At 42.0% G+C, this 19,523-nt stretch overlaps 1 long non-coding RNA gene across 1 annotated transcript; it reads right to left on the bottom strand.

Moving 5' to 3' along the window:
• Positions 1-13,647: 13,647 nt before the first annotated feature.
• On the bottom strand, positions 13,648-16,166 carry LOC113462759. The gene is made up of 2 exons (XR_003385830.2): positions 15,597-16,166; positions 13,648-14,413 (listed from the first exon to the last, which is right to left on the bottom strand). It is a non-coding gene; the product is annotated as an uncharacterized LOC113462759 (long non-coding RNA).
• Positions 16,167-19,523: the final 3,357 nt, after the last annotated feature.

Below are 19,523 nucleotides of genomic sequence, written 5' to 3'. Positions count from 1 at the left end.
TCCTACGACTTATATTCTGCTTGCCGCCGGGCATAGTAGACCCCGCGAGGTGCAGTATCGCTTTCCGCGGATGTAGAATTTTCGCGAATGCCGTTTAGTATATAGATGTGAGATGAATTTCTGTTCTGGATACTGGCCAGCATTTACATTATCAGTATGGTGTCTCATCCTGCATATGCATGTGACAGTGGGGGAGTTGTTGCTGGTTCGCCTGGGGCGTAAAACCCACCTCCCGACAGCTGTCTAGCATTTAACATTATCGGTATGTGTTTTATCCTGCATATGCATGTGATAGTGGGGAGTTGTTGCTGTTTCGCCTGGGGCGTAAAACCCACCTTCTGATAGCTGTCTTGTTGATGATTCAGCCTATTGACACCTGATTTATATGATTCAGTACTATGACTTGTTGAGCATATTCATATTATATACCATACTTATTTGATTATTCTATATATGCTCCCAGATGGGTTGATTGGGATTGTGCATGATTTACTCCTTATTTCTTATGTTGAGTATGTGTATCCTGTTCTTGACGACTGCTCATATGCCTCTTGAGATTTCACCTCGAGCCATGATTATATCTTATCTCATATGCATAGTACTCTCTTACTCCACTCACCGAGTATTCATATACTCACTCCCCAGTTTAATGTTTTTGATTGCAGGGCAGGTATTGTATAGAGAGGACGCAGGGTTAGCGATTGCCTGCTAGCTGTGCCGCTCCATAGTATAGTATAAAATAGATAAAGGTTATACATTTGGTGTATTATAAACCTTCTATTGTATATAGTGTATAGTTACAGTCATAGATCCTGTTGTGGATATGGGTTTGACCATGGATGGAATGGGAACCAGATTTTATACAGATGAGTTATATGCTGAGATGATGTATTGATATATATTATCCAAGTTTATTATGTGATAGATTATGTGATTGCTGCTCTGACAGGTAGTGTTGTATGTATTGAGATAATCCTCGACAGGTCACTATAGGAAAAGTGATCATTTTGTGCATGTATCATGCCAATTTTTCAAAGATTTATTGATGATTGATAGGTAGTAGGGTTCTACGCGGTGGCTGGTGGCCTTATGCCTACCCCGCACCCCTAGACCATCGCGGCGGCCCGCCGGGAACGGGGCAGGGTCGTGACAGGTTTCCTCTCAGGGATAGGGACCTCTAACTCCCTAAAGATAAGTGTGAATAGCATGCCATATGGGAGACTCAACCTAGGTTTATCCTAGGGGTTCACAGATATACTTGTAGATGAGTTTAGGAAAGTTGATAGGAGTGTCTTGGAGTAATGTGGAACATCAATGCTTAGGTCTCTCTCAGAGATAAAGTCAATCTACCAATTTGGGAAAGAGAGTCCTAGAAATAATACTTAGGAGGAGCCGCATTTCAGCTGAAAGCTGATTTGCAAAACACCTCCTCTATAGGGGACTGAGGGGGACTCTCTAAGACGGCCGTAAGGGGCCTCAGTCCTATCAATGGGGATGAGTGGGAAAGATCCCTCTCAGGAGAGATGGAGGACTCGAGCAATGAAGTCCTCCGAGATAAATACAGGGACAACCCGCTACGGTTCCCTGGATACCACCAACTACCTCGGGCTACTGTCCCATAAAATTTCCTAACTAACCCTGGGTAAGTAGGGAGGTCTAAAGAACAGAACAACTCTAACTCTTGAGCCCTAAGATGATGCCCTAGGGTGAACCCTTTCGCGGGAGAGGAAGTTCAAAGTTGACTTTCCTCCCGATAGAGACTGCCCTCCCGGCGCACGAACGCGAGGGAACCGGCCCTAGGCGGGGAAGGAACCGGAGGTGGTGGCCTCACGGGTTCGTTCCGTGCCTTGGACCGTCGCTCGGCGCCGCTCGCGGAGAGAGGTTCTCTTCCGGCTCGGGACAACCAACTTTCCTAGGCATTTTGACCGACAAACCGAGGGAATGGACAAGAGAAATGGAAGAAAACTCGAGGGAGAGGACCTAAATGGGTCGGATATGAGGCCGGAGACGACTCTAGGGTTTTGTAGCAGTGGCGGCCCGAGAATAGAAGTGACGAGTAAACGTTTCGATTAGGGTTAAAAATCGGATTCCGACCTCGAGTCGACTCCGGTTAAGTTGCGAGTCGACTCGACTTCGAGTCGACTTCTAAATATGCGCGAGTCCGACTCGCCCACGAGCCGACTCTAAACTCTATTCGAGTCAACTCGAACTCTGGCACATAACCAACAAACTTGTTATTACCGTGCCAAAGGAGGAGAGCTATGGACATATCTAAGATTTAAGAACTGATTTGATGACCATAGATAAGAAATCCTATGTCTAACATAAGCTAATCATCAAAACAATCATAATTAGAGAGAAGTATCATAAGAATGGATCAATCATCCTAATCCTCTTCTAAGAATACAAAATCGATCTCACATAAGGGTTTAGTGAAGATATCAGCAAGTTGATCATCAGTGCAACAAATTCAAGCATTACATCACCATTTAACACATGATCTCTTATGAAGTGATGTCTTATCTCAATATGTTTAGTTCTTGAGTGTTGAATTAGATTTTTTAGTTAGATTTATGGCACTTGTATTATCACAATTTATGGAAATCTTATATTGTTTAATGCCATAATCTTCAAGTTGTTGCTTGATCCATAAAATTGAGCACAACAACTTCCGGCAGCAACATATTGGCTTCAGCCGTAGATAGTGCAACCGAGTTTGTTTCTTGCTAAACCACGAAATTAAGTTTTCTCCTAAAATTGACAAGACCCGCTGGTGCTTTTTCTATCAAGTTTACAACCAGCGAAGTCTGAATCAGTATACCCTATTAAATTTATGCTTGATTTTTTAGAATACCCATAGACTATATTTTTTGTTCCTATGATATTATTTAAAAATTCTCTTAACTGCATAGGTGTGATTCTTTAGATTAGATGATATCTAGCACACATGCATACACTAAACATAATATCAGGTCTACTTACTGTAAGGTATAGTAAAGATCCTATCATACTCTATACAGCCTTTTGATCAACTGATTTACCTGATTCATCTTTGTCTAGTTTGCCATGATGAGCTCATGGGGTGCCAATTGCCTTATTTTCATCATATCAAACTTCTTTAGCATTTCCTTGATGTATTTAGCTTGATTGATGAAAATCCCTTCCTTGGATTGTTTGATTTGAAGTCCGAGGAAGTAGTTCCAATTCTTCATCATGCCTCATCTCAAATTCACTCGCATTAACTCAGCAAACTTTTCGCAAAGGCGATTGTTAGTACACCGAAATAATATCATCTACATAATCTGCACTACCAACATATTTTTGTTTTTTCTTTTTCAAAAACAGAGTTGTATCAACATTTCCTCTAGAAAATTCATGGTCTAATAGAAATTTGCTAAGTCTTTCATACCATGCTCTAGGGATTGTTTTAGACCATAAAGTGCTTTGTTTAGTTTATAAACATGATTGGGGTATTGATGATTCTCAAAACCAGGAGGTTGTTCTACATAAACTTCCTCATTAATATACCCATTCAAGAAGGCACTTTTTACATCCATTTGGAATAATTTGAAATCTTTATTGCATGCAAATGCTAGTAACAATCTAATTGCCTCAAGTCTAGCTACAGGAGCAAAAGTCTCATCAAAATCTATACCTTCTTCTTGATTATAGCCCTTTGCTACTAGTCTAGCCTTGTTCTAATCACAATTCCATTTTCATCAAGTTTATTTTTGTATATCCATTTAGTTCCTATTATTGAGTATTCAGTGGGTCTTTCAACTAAGTTCCATACTTTATTTCTTGTAAATTGGTTAAGTTCCTCTTGCATAGCATTTATCCAATTTACATCACTTTCAGCTTCTTCTATGTTTTAGGTTCAAAGTGTGAGACAAATGCAAGATGATTATTTAAGTTCCTAAGAGATGCTCTAGTTCTAACAGGTTGAGATGGATCATCTAAAATTAATTCTTTAGGGTGACCATGAGCATACCTCCAAGCCTTAGTAAGCCCATGATCAACAATTACCTCTTGGCTTGTTGAAGTTTCTCCAATTTGCTTTTCATTCTCTTGTAATGTCATATCATCTATCTTTTCTCAAGTATCCTGCATCATCATCAAGAGCTACTCTCTTGCTAGAAGAGACATCATTAGTATCATCAAAAACAACATGTATAGACTCTTCAATAACAAGGGTTCTTTTGTTGAAGACTCTATAAGCTTTACTTGATGTAGAATATCCCAAAAAGATACCTTCATCAGATTTAGAATCAAATTTGCCTAAGTTATCTTTGCCATTATTATGAATGAAACACCTACACCCAAAAACATGAAAATAGTTTACTTTGGGCTTTCTATCTCTCCAAAGTTCATAAGGTGTTTTCTTTATAATTGGTCTCAATAAAACTCTATTTAATATATGACATGATGTGTTAATGCTTCTCCCCAAAAATACTTAGGAAGGTTACTTTCACACAACATGGTCTAGCCATTTTCTAGGTTCTATTCTTTCTTTCTACCACTCCATTTTGTTGTGGTGTCCTAGGTGCAGAGAAATTATGAGTTATCCCTTTTTACTACAGAATTCATCAAATAGATGATTTTCAAATTCCGTTCCATGATCACTCCTAATAGCTATAACTGAAGCATTTCTTGAGTTAGTTACTTCCTTATGAAATTTCTTAAATACTGAAAATGCTTCATCTTTATGAGCTAAAAACATGACCCATGTGTATCTAGAAAAATCATCTACAATGACAAGACCATACTTGTTTCCACCAAGGCTTGTGGTTCTAGTTGGTCCAAAAAGATCCATGTGAAGTAGTTCAAGGGGTCTAGCAGTAGAGACACAATTTATGGATTTAAAGGAACTTCTAGATTGTTTGCCATATTGACATGCTTCACAAATTTTATTTTTCTCAAATTTTAGCTTTGGCAAACCAATCACGAATCTCTTTTAACTAATTTTGATATTGTATCCATACTTGCATGACCTAATTTACGGTGCCATAACCAACTTGCATCATTGACTTTAGAATCACTAGCTACTAGGCAACGGCTATTATTGGCGAGATCTTCAAGATCTACTACATAAACATTGCCACGTCTTATTCCTTTGAATACTAAGCTATTGTCAATTGAGTTGGTTATGATGCATAGAGATGGCTTAAACAGAACATCAAAACCTCTATCACATAATTGACTAACGCTAAGTAAGTTATGCTTAAGACCATCTACAAATCGTACATTATCAACGAAGGTTGAAGAGGTGATTTGTACTTTACCTATACCAACGATGTGACCTTGGTTATTGTCTCCAAAGTCACAGCACCTCCCTTTTTAGGCTCTAGGGTGAAGAATTGCTCCTTGTCACCCGTCATGTGTCTTGAGCAGCCACTATCCAAGTACCAACAGTTTTTGTGACCTTGGCTGCAAGACACTCCTACACAAGGAAATCATACAATTTTAGGTACCCAAGTTTTCTTGGGTCCTTCAAGGTTAGTAATGTTGGTTCCTTTTGGAACCCAAACCTTTTTAATTTTTCTTTTAGCTTCTACTTTCCTATGGTCACACACATTAGCTTTATGTCCTACTTTTCCACAGCAAAAAAGGTTATATTTTTAGTTTTACTTTTCCAGCTTTTACAAAAAGTTTTTAAGAAACTTTTGCTTATTCTTAGGCTTATACCCTAAACCAGCTTTACTAAATACAGCTCTTTGACTATTAAGTATCATGTCTAGTTTTTCAGAACTAAAGGTAAACTTCTCAACTATAGGTTTATACTTTTCAAGTTCTTTTGTTAAGTTTAGTTTTTCTGTTTTTAGTAAATTTAGATCTTTTGTAAAGTTATCTTTTAGAGTTCGGTTACTGTTTTTAAGTTCTGAAACTTCCTTAGTTAGTCTTTCGTTATCTTTAATTAAGGTATTAGTTTTTTGAGTTAGCATTTGGTTGCTTGTTTTAAGTTCTAAATTTTCTTTGATGATAGAATCCTTGTCCTTAATTAATTTATCGTACTTATGAGTGAGATTGATTAGTTAGTTTTAATTCTTTATTTTTAAGGTTTATTGTCTTATATTCATCCATTAGTTCATTAAAAGCATCATACAATTCATCAAAGGTAAAATCTAAATGTGTTTCAGATATTACCTCATTTCATTTGCCATGAAAAAAATTTGCTTTTTCCTCTTGTTCCTCATCCGATGATGATGATGATTGATCGGAGTCTGTCAAGTGGAGACAGAGCTTTCTTTTCTTGTATTTGCTGTTCTTCTTAGCAAGGGACAGTCGATTCTGAAATGTCCCGGCTTCTTGCATTCATAGCAACGATTCCCTCACTTTCCTTTCCTTACCTTTGTCCTTGTTGTAGGAACTTGAGGAACCTCTCTTCTGATGAAAGGACTTCTTCGGTTGATGAATTTTGAACTTTCTCACGAGAAGAGCCTCATCATCTCGTCTTCTTCTTCACTGCTACTGCTGCAAGAGGGATCTTGTTAGAAGAAGTAGACTTAAGGCAATTACCTTTTTCTTGTGGAGGACTCTTCTTCACTGTGTTGCTTCATTGTGAGCTCGTGTCATCAAGATCCAAGGAGCTCCTCGAGTGCCAGCTTGTTCAAGTCTTTGGCTTCTTGGATCGCCGTTACCTTGGCTTCCCATGACCTTGGTAAGATCGAAGAATTTTCTGACAAGGTCACTGTTAGTATAACTTTTGCCAAGGTTTTTAGGCCATTGACAATATCAGTAAATCTAGTAAACATGCAAGTGATAGTTTCATTAGATTCCATTTAAATAGTTCATACTTATGAACTAGCATGTTTATTTTAGATTCCTTGACTTGATTCGTGCCCTCGTGGGTCACTTCAAGTCTGTCCCATATCTCTTTTGCAGAATTGCAAGTAGAGATCTATTGAATTCATTATGGTCTAAGGCACAATAGAGTACATTCATTGCTTTGGCATTTAGTTGTGCCTTCCTTCTATCATTGTCATCCCAATCTTTTTCAAGCTTGGGTATAGCAATGTTACATAAATAGATAGAATATATGGTCCATTAACTATGATGCTCCAAACATCATAGTCTTGGGCTTGGATAAATCCTCATCCTAGCCTTCCAATAGGTAGTTGGTTCCATTAAAGAATGGAGGCCTATTGGTGGATTGCCCCTCACTAAGAGAAGATCCAAAAGGGGTTGTCATTTTTTAATCTTTTACTCTTAAATAAGAGCACCTGCTCTGATACCACTTGTTGCCCAAGAAGACAACCCAAGAGGGGGGTGAATTGGGTTTGATTAAATTCGACCAATTAAAAACTATGATTAGTTAATAACTAATCTATTGCAAGTATTCCGTTAAGTAACTATATAGTGAAAGATGAAGAGAGAGAGAGAGTGCAGCAACCAACACAAACACAAACAATTTATAGTGGTTCGGAGCTAACCCTTGCTCCTACGTCCACTCCCCAAGCTTCACTTGGGAGTTCACTATAATCCTCGGATTACAGCCGGTTGTTTTACAAGTTCACAACCCAACTTGTTGTTTTCGAGATCACAACGAACTCGGTCGGTTTTCACAGGCTCACCGACTAGAACCACCCGATTGTTTTTCCGGGATCACAATCGAACCCTTACACCGTTGGTTTTAACCTTGGCTCACCAACAAACCTTACAACCCTTGATTCAATCCCCTGATTGAATCAAGTAAGAAAATAGTTTGGAAAAAGTTACAAGGAAAGCTTCTTAATAAGCAAATATTAACAATATGAAAGAGTAGAGTTAGAAGCCCTCAAACAGATTTTGGAAGAGGAAGAAGGGGCTTCTCGAACTCTGAGTCTCCTCTTTGAATGTGCTGAAGATCTGATGTCAGAGGAAAGCCTTGAATGCGAAGGAAAGACTTTGTTGATGTTAATGCGTTCTTCCTTCTTTTCTTGTCTTTCTCTCTAGACCTTGGTAGGTGGAAAACCTTTGTTTGAATGGAATACTCTCTTGTGTCTACTACTGTTCACTTGGCTATTTAAGCAGTCCCTTTGAAAACTAGCCGTTAGACACTATTTGTGGCCGTTCTGCACAGTCTGCAACTCCTGACAATGTATCCGTTGGGGTCGGAGTCGACTCGCTCGATCTGGAGTCGACTCGGCTGTTGCTGGAGTCGACTCATGCTTCATTGGAGACGACTCGCCCACTGTTCCGGATTTGAATTAAAGTGCTGTCCCCGTTCTGGAGTCGACTCTGCCAAACCTGGAGTCAACTCGCCAATATCCGGAGATGACTCGGCACTTTTGGAGACGGCTCGTTCTCAGGGTTCCAGAGATCTATATTTCTGCATTTCTTTCTCGAGTCGACTCGGATCATCTTGGAGTCGACTCGGCTCTCAAAGCCCGAAAACTGATCCTCTGTCTTTGGAGTTGAACTGCCTTAGAGTTGACTCGGATTATCTTGGAGTCGACTCGGCTCTCAGAGTCCACAAACTGATCCTCTGTCTTTCGAGCTGCACTGCCTCGAGTCGACTCGTACTTTATTGGGGTCGACTCGGCTGACTTGGGGTCGACTCTCATATTCTCGGAGTCGACTCGTTCACAGAGTCACTTTGTTTGGTTTTCTGCCTTTCAGTCTACTTTCCTCTAAGAGTCGACTCTTGCTTGTTTAGGAGTCGACTCGCCAAACGTTGTAGTCGACTCGTAACCTTCTGAGTCGACTCGGTAACAGGGTCCAAAAAACACTCTCTGTCTTTCTGTCTGTTACTCCTTGGAGTCGACTTGGAACCGTCGGGAGTCGACTCGATAAGCATCAAAGTTGACTCGAAATCGTCGGAGTCGACTCGGTGACAGGGTCTGAAATTCATCTTTCTGTCCTTCTGTCTGTTCTCAATCGGAGTCGACTCGTAGTATACCGGAGTCGACTCGAGCTTGTGCCAGAATCTCTGATACACTTGGAGTCCAACTCGCAAGCTTCCGGAGTCGACTCGAGCTTCAGGCTTTGGCTTAATTGTGTTCAACACTTAGCCAAATAATCTTAAACAACAGCTCGATGCTTTTAAAGATAAATTCACATATATTTGCCTGAAACACTAGATTGAATTCAATTAGTACAACATGAAATATACTCAAATGCTTTGAGCTCATCAAAATCAAATAGGGGTATAACCAATCACTCCACAAGCATGATGAAGGCCGTATAAGGGAATAGAATGTTAAGACATTCAGCAGCTAGTTTAGCATGGAAAGGATTTGATGATAGGCATCACGAATTTGCTTCTGATGTTCATAGTGTTAGGCTGGGTTTGGTTATTGATAGATTAATCCATTTCGAACGATGAGTTCTTACAATATAGTACTTGGCCATTTGTTTTGGTTCCATATAATTTGCCGCCATGGATGTGATAAAACAGTCTTCACTCATTCTGTCAATGGTTATTGCAAGTGATAAGGGCCTAGGTAATGATATAGATGTTTTTCTACAGTCTTTAATAGATGAATTGAAAAAGTTATGGGAGGGTATTGATGCATTTAATGCTTTCACTGGCCGAACATTCAAATTGCGTACAGCTCTTATCTAGACAATCAATGATTTTTCTGCATATGCTAATTTATCTGATTGGAGCACTAAGGAGTGTATTGCATGCCCTTCTTGTGGAGAATCAACCCGTTCATATTGGTTAAAATATGAAGAAAAGTTCTGTTATATGGGTCATCGTCGATGGTTAGAATAAACCATCCATTTCAAATTTCAGAATAATTAGTTTGATGGTACCATAGAGTTGCGATCTGCTCCTATTCCATCAACTGGAACTGAAGTTACTAAACAAATGCATGCCATTAACTATATACCCGATAAATCTGAATGAACTTCCTAATGATAAATATTTTATACCTTCTGCATATTACACACTGTCTACTCAAGAGAAAGATCTTTTTCTAACGGTTCTGAAAAATATGAAGGTTCCTGATGGGTATGCATCGAATATTTCAAGATGCATTAATCTTAAAGAGCGAAAACTTTCAAATAAAAGTCACGATGGTTACATTTTGAGGCAAGATATCTTTCTATTGGCTTTAAGATCGTCAGCTCAGAAACAAGTTCTTGCAATTGTTATCTCAATTATCATCTTTTCTAAGGCATTATGTTCCAAAGTTCTTGATCCTAAGAAGCTTGATCAATTGGAGTCTAATGTTGCACTTACACTATACCATATGGAGAAGATCTTTTCTCCTGAAATTTTTAATATTATGGTTCATCTACTCATTCACTTAGTTGCGGAAGCTAAACTTGGTAGACCGATTCACTATCGATGGATGTATCCTATTGAGAGGTGATTTTTCTAAACTCGAAAGTCCATATTTATTATTAATATGGATGTATCCTATTATCTTTTGATGTTGATATTGAACATTAAAATTAAATCTTGAAAGTATCTTGTGCGCTTAAAGGAATATGTACGCAATCGAGCCTATTCCAAGGGATCGATTGCTGAGGGATATATTGCTGATGAATGTTTGACATTTTGCTCGAGGTATCTTGAAGGTGTTGAAACTGCTTTCAATCGACCACAAAGGAATTATGATATTGTACAGAATGCAGAAGTGTACAAGTTCTCATATGGTGGAAGATTTTTGGAAAAAGCTGAAAGTATTATTGTTCATCACAAATCTATCACAATTTTATTTTTTGATTTAACATTGTTATAACATTCTTTAATTACTTTGGGTGTAGTGTAAGTTTTTTACTCCCTAAAGAGAGCCATGATTGGGGGCTGCAGTCCATCAACCGTAAGTGGAAAGAATATAGGGCCATGTTAAAGGCGGACTGGAAGCACGATGGTATGACAGAAGAGGAGGTTGCCAGTGTTTGTCCTCCTGATGTAATCCGTCATCACTGGAGGAAGCTTGTCCACTTACTGGTTTTCCGAGAAAGCTCAGGTTGTGTATATTTTTTCAATACCTTAGATTGTATTTACTAATAATATAGATTACAAATTTATACATTAAATATATTATATTGTTTACTCTTTTTTTGGGAAGACATATTCCAATATTGGAATAAACTTCAGGCTCGATGAGTTATGCTAGGCGTAGAGCTGAATTCGTAAGTATATTGAAACTCTTTGAAACTATTTTAATTTGTTTTATCATATAGCATGTATCATGATAACTAGCTTGCCAAATATACTTTTTGTTATAGATGGATGATAATGGGAGGGAGCTTGGTAAGGTGGAGTTTTATAAGATGACTTACACCCACTGAGATGGCAATTTTGTTCAGAAGAAGTCAAGAGATATAGTTATATGTATTTATCTTTGAATCTTTCAATGATATTTTTATTAGTTCTATTATTGGCATACATTAATATGACCTTTTCTTTTAAGAGATATAGGACAGGGCAACAACTTTTATTTCAAAGCGTGTCAGGGAGTCATCATCATCCAACGCAATCAGTCATGTCGAAGCTTAGGTGCTCGCTGAATTATTGGGCTTAGAGCATTATGGTCGAGTGAGGGGTTATGGCGTTGGAGTTACCCCCACTCAGTTGCCTGCAGTGGGCATGTATACAAGAAATGCTGGAGAAGGTAGTAGCAATGCGGAAGTTAGTAGACTTCGGGCAACAATTGAAGATATGAAGGATCGCCATCAGGTAGAGTTGGCGGAGCTGAAGTAGAACCAACAAGCTTTGTAATCTCAGCTTGAGCATATTTCATCTATGTTACAGCGATTTCTCCTTCCTCAGGTAAATAACTATATATATTTGATGACTTTACATAATTATCACTTATTTTGCACGAGTTAATGATTTTCATATTCCTAACTTCTAAAGTTTTTCTTTTTTTGTAGATTCATGATACTTCAACAGCTCGTAGAGATGATGATGGTGCTGAATCCGGTCCCTGATACTTTTTAGACTTTTATTTAAGGAGTTTTATATGTATCTTTCTTATATTTTTCAAAGTACATTGTAATTCTAAACTTATTATGTAAATTTAATCATATATAACAATATGAATGTTTCGAATGATCTGAATGTTTGTGTTGATATAAATGTAATGCAGGTTCATATTGCTATAATGTGATTTATGATATGCATTTTTTTAATATTTTTTTTAAAAAAATTCCACTCCCGACGCTTTAAAGCATCGTTAAAAAAGAGCTTTGGCACGGGCTGGCACGCTTTTGCCGATGCTTTCACGCGTCGGTAAAAAGCCTCAGCTGGAATGCTTTCGCTGATGCTTTTAAAGCGTCGGTAAAAACACTCAGCTGGAACGTTTTCGCCGATGCTTTTAAAGCGTCGGTAAAAAACCCCCATCGACGCTTATAAGCGTCGGCAAAAACCTCCTATACTATGCCGGCACGCCCAAGTAGTATTTTATGTTGACGCGTTTTTGCGTCAGCAAAACAATGTGCGTCGACGCTTTAATAAGCGTCGATAAATCCTTGGTTTTGCCGACTCTTTCTTTTAGCATCGGCAAAAAAAATTTTCACTCAGGTATCGCTACGCTTTTGCGACGCTTTCTCTAGCGTCGGTTGGAGTTTTACCGACGCTAATAAGCATCGCTAAAGGCTACAAAAAACGCCAGTAAAAGATACTATTCTTGTAGTGCATAAAAAGAGAGAGAAATCGTCTCTTTACATTTCTCTTTAAGATAGAATGCATGAGAAATAATTAGAGACATGTTCATTGAAATTTAATAGAGGAGAGAGAAATATAGATAAAAATTAAATCTTATCTACTCAAAAAAATCAAGTTATTTGGGTGTCTAAAATAAGGATTCTATTTTAAGTAGGTTTTGTTTGGTTATATATTAATTACAAGACTATTCCTAAAACATCAAAATTTTAATTAAATATATAATTAATAAACCAATAGTCTATATTTTATTTGATTATTTTTTATAATTATGTTTAAGATGTAATTGAGCAATCAATTTACATGTATTTCTTATGGTATATATTTGAACTATTCATAACCAATTGTACTTGGATTCAAGCTTTTGACCCAATTCAAGTATGAATCATACTTAGGTTTGCTAATCCTTCATCCGGACCAGCCTACTTGCAGCCTTGCCTACATATAGAGATACACGTCGATGAAAAGATAACAAGTTCAACTTCATCTATCATCACTGATGTTTTGTAGTTCTATTTGGAGTCTTTTCTTGAGAAAAGAAGGATGAACCAAATTTCACATGCTTCATTAAGGAAATGAAGATGCTGGAGCACATATGAAAGGGCAAGCAGACGTAAGGAGGGAGTTAATTATAGGAAAGAAGGAAGTGTGTATAGGTTGGAAGAAAACATGAGCGTCGAAGGGATCAAATGCACCCAGAATGAAGCAACCACAGCTTAATGATTTTGAGCTTGTTTCATGAAGATTATGTTGGTGGGTTCCATTGAAATAAATCCAACGAACAACTAGAATCAACGTATTCCCCTATATCTTTCTTGTTTGCTGGTGATTTTATTTCCTTTCATGAGTTCATAGGGGTCAAAAGTAAGCACGATTGGTCTGAATGTTGCAAGCAGGAAAGATTGTCTTCAGGATCTAGTGGGTGAATGGGCATCATCGTTCTAAAGTAACAAGCCATGGAAGAAATAGTCATCTGAAACAAAATAGTCATGCATTTTATTGACCTCTTGGTCTCTGGAGAGAAATGCCAAGTGAAGCATCATATAGATATCCTTGGTCCATAAGAATGCATTTTCCATCAAGTTGATAAGACCTATCCAGATAAATCATGCATTCCTACCAGTAGGATTCTACAAATAGGCAAATAGCTAGAAGCAATTACATACCTAGTAATAGATAAAAATTTCCATGACCAAACAAAAATAAATTAGGAAAGATGTGAGGGCCAAATGGACTTAAATATATATTAAAAAACTGATGAAAATTGCTATAGCTTAATTCTTTTTGTAAATGATATGTTCCCAACTTAGTAAATAGGGTCCTTACAAAGCAATTGAACTTTGAAACTTTCCATACGAATATAGTTTCAGAAGATATGATTGCAAAATGCTTGTTTAACACCTTTTGTAGATGCTGGGCCACCCAAATTTTTGCTCTAGTGGTTGCCTTTCACAAGGGTGTTGAGGATTGCATACAGAACTGATTTTCCTTCTTGTTGACCGCTTTCTCCTCAGACACCAGCAATATGGTGACACCACTCCATAGGAGCATCACTATATTTGCTACGAGAGTCATAAAGACACACAACTAAGCAAAATGAATCAGTAGAGAACCTCATTCACAAAACCAAATGGGATTAGATGGCATCTAGTGACATTCGTTTGTAAATGCGAATGAAAATGTTGAGAATCAAGGGATAAAAAACATATAGGGGATTGTGCTCACTGCCCAAGAAGCCATCTTTCAATCATATCTTCCTTGACTCTTCAAATCCTGGAATGACTAATTCTCCAAGTGCACTTTGAGTTCCTTCAAGCATCATTATGATCAGAAATATAGAATTAAGCTTAATTTGTGGAAACCAGATTTCTGATGTACATTGTAGAAATATCAAACATAAATAGAATATTTAGTAAGACACCAGCAATAACTTTTTCATTACAGTTTCCAGCTTTGTGATGTATCGATACAATACAATATTCCTCAATCTCATGACAAAATATGTCAGTAACAATCAAAATGATCTCCAAACATGTGCCGAGGAATTTTGATATTCACATGCATACATATATGTGTATGTAATTCATTTGAAGTTGCTTATTAATGTAATTGGCTGCATATACATTTGTTGAAGGAATGAAGTTTTTTTCCCTATTTTTGGCTTGTTTTGATTTGTTTCCCTTTGTGTTTCAAGTCCTAAGAGTCCTTTTGAGAAATTAACTGAAGGAAATCGATACATTTTGATAAAGGAATTAGTATTAGGATCGATATTGTCGAAGCTATGAATATAACCCTTACATTTTAGGTATGATTTCTACTTCGAAAACCACCTATAGTTATAAGAGTGCTACTTTAGCTCTTTGATATTCTCATACTATAGCTCTATAGAAGGAATAAACATTGGTAATGAGGAAAATATTGTGATATATATATATATATATATATATATATATATATATTTGTGTGTGTATGTATATATGCATATGTATATATGTGTGTATCTGTGTGTACGTGTATGTGTACACACATGCGTGCGTGTGTTTGCGTATGTGTCTATTATTTTTGTTTCTTTATCATTCATAAGGACTTGTGATCTGCTACTTGTACGCCACACAAGACTCCAACTATCATATATTTCTCCAAAGAGCAGCTGATGCTTTAAAAATGCATATCTATATATTTCAGAGAAAGGAAAAAACGCATCTGTTAGACAATATTCTGCAATTAGATTGCAATGAAAATATATAGTTCATAAAAGTTCCGTAGCAATAACTATCTGAAATTGTTTAAAATGTTGTGACATTAATCCAAGCATATTTGTGGGATAAGCTGGGTTTCCATTCATCTGTTCAGTACAAATCACACATTATACCTTAAAAGAAATAGCCTATGTAAATGGCCTAATCATCTAAAATTATTATAGTTAACCATGCCTACAGATTGTAAATTAACATTATATAGGAGAGAGAGGTAATGGGATGGTAGCGAATACTCAGATGGGAGAGAAACAGTCCAAGCAAGAGCTTCTGCAGAAGGATGGTGGTTGTTCTCTGCGCTGCTCTCCTATTTCAGAAGCTGGCAAGAGGGACACGAGATCCCAATACTCTCCTCTTTCGCATCGTCTCTCCAGGTCGGGGCAACCCCTAATGGCCAGTCTCTCAAGGCTGGGGATTCGCTGTTGTAGGGCTCTTGGTAACGTTGTCAATAGAGGGCAATTCACGATGCGCAGGTACTGAATAGTAGTGAACCCTTCCATCCCTTCCGACCAAGATGTTAGATTGGAGCAATCCCAAAATTCGAGATCCTCAAGAGCGGGGAGGTGTCCCAGCTGGTCTGTCAAGGCCTTCATATTGGGGCAGCAAAGGATCTTCAATAATTTCAAAGATGCGGGTAACTTGGGCAACTCCATCAGGTTTTTGCAATCAACTATTAATATTGATTCCAAGTGCAGTGCGAGTCCTCGTTCCACTGATGTTGATGATGGGCCAGCCAGATTTCGACACTTGGAAACTGTTGCTGGTGGTCCAAACCGAGAACGATTGGCACAGCGATGTGAACGGGGTTCCGTCTGAGTCGCCTTGGTTGGTGTTGATTACGCTCCACTTTCCACCGGAGAACCTGCAAGCAAGCCTCGCACCACCACTGGGGTAGTGGGGGCCCTCCGACGATCAAGTCAGAGGAGATTGGAGGAGAAGGAGAGATAATTGCAGGTAGTAGGAGAATGCACTGAAAGTTCTTGCTTACCTCCCCCCTTCTACCCTCCGCAGCATATATACCAGGCTGGGGGGTCCTTCTGGGGGGTTGGTCATCGTGTGGCACGATGGAGTTGCCACTGACATGGCCGTTACGGGGCGTCGTGGGGCAGCGCTGGGTACGGCCGTGACAGGGCGTAGTGGAGCTCCGCTTTGTACGGCTGTTACAGGAGATCGTGGAGCAGCGCCGGATACGACCGTTGCAGGGAGTAGTGGAGCAGAGGGTCGTGGCGTGCTTCAGGGGAACAGCCTGTCGTTGTCGAGAGATTGCCGACTCGGGGTCGGATTGCTGGATCAAGGGGCAGCCGACTCGGGGTCGGGCTGCGAAGCCGAAGATATCCGACTCGGGGTCGGGTTACTGGATCAAGGGGCAGCCGACTCGGGGTCGGGCTGCGAAGCCGAAGATATCCGACTCGGGGTCGGGTTACTGGATCAAGGGGCAGCTGTAGTCTTCTTGGGCGCGCGTGTCGGTCACGTGGGGCATGGTGGCTGAGTTCCCCCGTAACAGTAGCCCCCACTTCCGAGCCTGGAACCAGAAGGGGAACGGGTGAAGGAAGTGATGCTTCGAGATTGCCGCCATCCCTCGGAGAGGCGCGCGCGCTTCGAGCCTCCCCGTCTTCTTTATGGCGTATGGCGGTTGTTGTTGACCTGGCAGTCTGAGGATTTCGGCGGACATCCTTCCTTAATGGCGTCGATTCGCCTTTGGGGCGCGAGCGACCCTTCGGCAGCCAGGCGTCCTCTGGCGTCACCGGGGCGTCACCCACCTTTCCGCCTATTTAACCGGGGGTCCTCCTCCGTCCGCCTTTCTCTTTACAGACATCTTCGAGTTTCTCCTTTGCGCTGCCGTCATCGCCGTCGGACTGTTCGCTTGCTCCTCCTTTGACGCTCTCGGAGCCGTTCTTCCTTCTCTTCCGGTGAGTTGCCCCATTCTTTAATTTAAGGCTCTCCATACTCTCCTTTTGTATTAGTGTACACCAGTCGTTCCGGTCCTTTCCCCCTTCTTGACCCTGTCCTGACCGTAGATTCACTGGCCATTAGGGATGGACGAAGTGAGAGCAGACCGCATTAAGTCGGAGTTGGTCGCCGAAGACCTAGATAGGTTCGTGGCTCGATACCACCTTCCCGAGGCCTGCAATGTTACACTCCCGGGGCCTGAGGAGAGGATGTCCCATCCTCCTCCAGGGAAGGTTGCCATCAATGAGGGCATTCTTCAGGCCGGGTTCCGCTTTCCCCCCTCGGACTTAGTCGTTCAGGTGCTTCGGGGTTTAAGAGTGGCGCCGACGCAACTGGTGCCGAACTCATGGCGCGCCCTGACGGCCTTTCAGGTTCTCTGCCGCATGCACGAGGTTCCCGCCACCCTGAATGTCTTTTGGGAATGCTACGGCCTGAGCGGCCACCCCCAGGATAAAGGGTGGTGGTGCTTTGCGGCGCGGCGAGGGTGCGGCCTCGTCAAGGAGGCTCCTACCTCCATTCACGGCTGGAAGGAGCGCTTCTTCTTCGTTGACGCAGATCCCTCTTGGGGAATCAGGGCAACCTGGGAGACGCCGATGAAGTCCCCGATTGGCCTATCGAGGTTGTCAAGGGAGGAATCCGATGGCGTCGCCGTCTTGAAGGAGTTGGTTGCCGAGGGCCGGCTCCCCCCGGTGGCTCGCCTTATTTCCGAGGATACCTTGGTGAACGTCGGTCTGAGCTCGGTCCCCGCTGACCGTGAGCCCGCCACCATTTCTTTTTTAGCTCTTTTCTCCTCTTTCGTCTCGTTCTTTCCTTCAGTTTCTCAACCTCCGACCACCTCGTCCTTTTTGCAGAGATCGACGACGTCATGCGGTCGGACAAGGCAACGGCTGTTGGTAGGACGTCCCTACTGGAAGCTGTCCGGAGGAAGAAACGAGCTCCTCCGAGCGGGGCCCCACCGGCGAAGAAGTCCCGCCGGCAGGCGACTCCGACGCCGACAGACGGGTCCGGACCCACCGATCAGGGGGACGCCGCGGGCGCGGACCGGGAGTTGACGCTGTATCAGCCCTCCGATGCCGAGACTACCGTTTCTCCGGAGGCATCACCCGGGCGCGCCCGAGATGGACGGGTCGGACGTGATCGGTCCCCAGCCCAGCCTTCGACTCGGTCGGCTCCGGATGATACGAGGAGGGACGCGCCGAGGCCCCGGCCGAGCGGGACCCTGTCAATTCCAGGGGCGGTCCCCGCCCCGAACATGGTCAGCATGACTCTTCCCCAAGCGATGGGTAAGGGTAAGGCTGCAGAACCACCGTCCGACTCCGGGGAGAAGTCGGGGTCGGCCTTCACTTTCGCCGGCGCCCGAAACCTCATCGAGACGGTGCTGCTGGAGAAGGACCGCAGGCGGGTCCGAGAGATGAGGGTCCCTGACGTTGGGGCTGCCAGCTGCGTTTGTCTCATGTCGGTGAGTGCTCTTTTGGTCACTTTCCTCATTTATAGGCTCTGTTGATCCCCGCCTGACGCCCTCGTTTTTCCTCTCTTAGCTCGCCCAGTACATGGTCCGCCTGGAGGAGTGCTACGAGGAACAGGCGAGGCTTCTGGCGAGGGCCGAGAGCCAACTGAAGGCTGTAGAGGAGGGAGGTCAGGCTGCGGCGGGGAGGACGACCAGGGACCTCGAGACGAGGCTCCAGGTGGCCGAAGAGCGGGCACTCGGCTTCGCCACCCTCGAGAAGCAACTGTTGGAGGCTCGGGAGCAGCTCAAGGTTGCCTCGGGTCTCGAGGGCGAGATCAAGAAGGCGGAGGAGCGGGCCGAGAAGCAGTCCCGGAAGGCTGCCGACTACCGGGAGAGGTGGGAGAAGGCCCAGCGGTCAGCCGACAACGCCCGCAACCGAACCCGGTCTCTTGAAGCCAAGCTGGGCGAATTGGAGTCGGCCTTGGAGAAGTTCCGCGCGAGCGACCAGGAGCTTCATTCGCGCCTGGAGGAGGCTGAGGCTGCTCGCATTGCTGCCGAGGCGAAGCACAAGGAGGCTCAGGCTGATCTGCTGAGGGTCTCCTCCGAGGCGGATGACCGGATTGTGGCGAAGGTCTTGGAGGCGAAGGCTCAGATTATGGAACGGGCAGAGGCGACGCTGGCCGAGAAGAGTGCGGAGATCGGGCGTCAGGCGGTACAGGCTTATCGTCAGTCCGCCGAGTTCACCCGTGATATGTCGGAGGCGGTA

This window comes from Phoenix dactylifera, unplaced genomic scaffold (genome assembly GCF_009389715.1).
Source record: "Phoenix dactylifera cultivar Barhee BC4 unplaced genomic scaffold, palm_55x_up_171113_PBpolish2nd_filt_p 000502F, whole genome shotgun sequence".
In the NCBI taxonomy this organism is placed as follows: domain Eukaryota; kingdom Viridiplantae; phylum Streptophyta; class Magnoliopsida; order Arecales; family Arecaceae; genus Phoenix; species Phoenix dactylifera.
The sequence above is the reverse complement of the archived record's forward strand: the minus strand, read 5'-3'. Positions and strand labels throughout refer to the sequence as shown.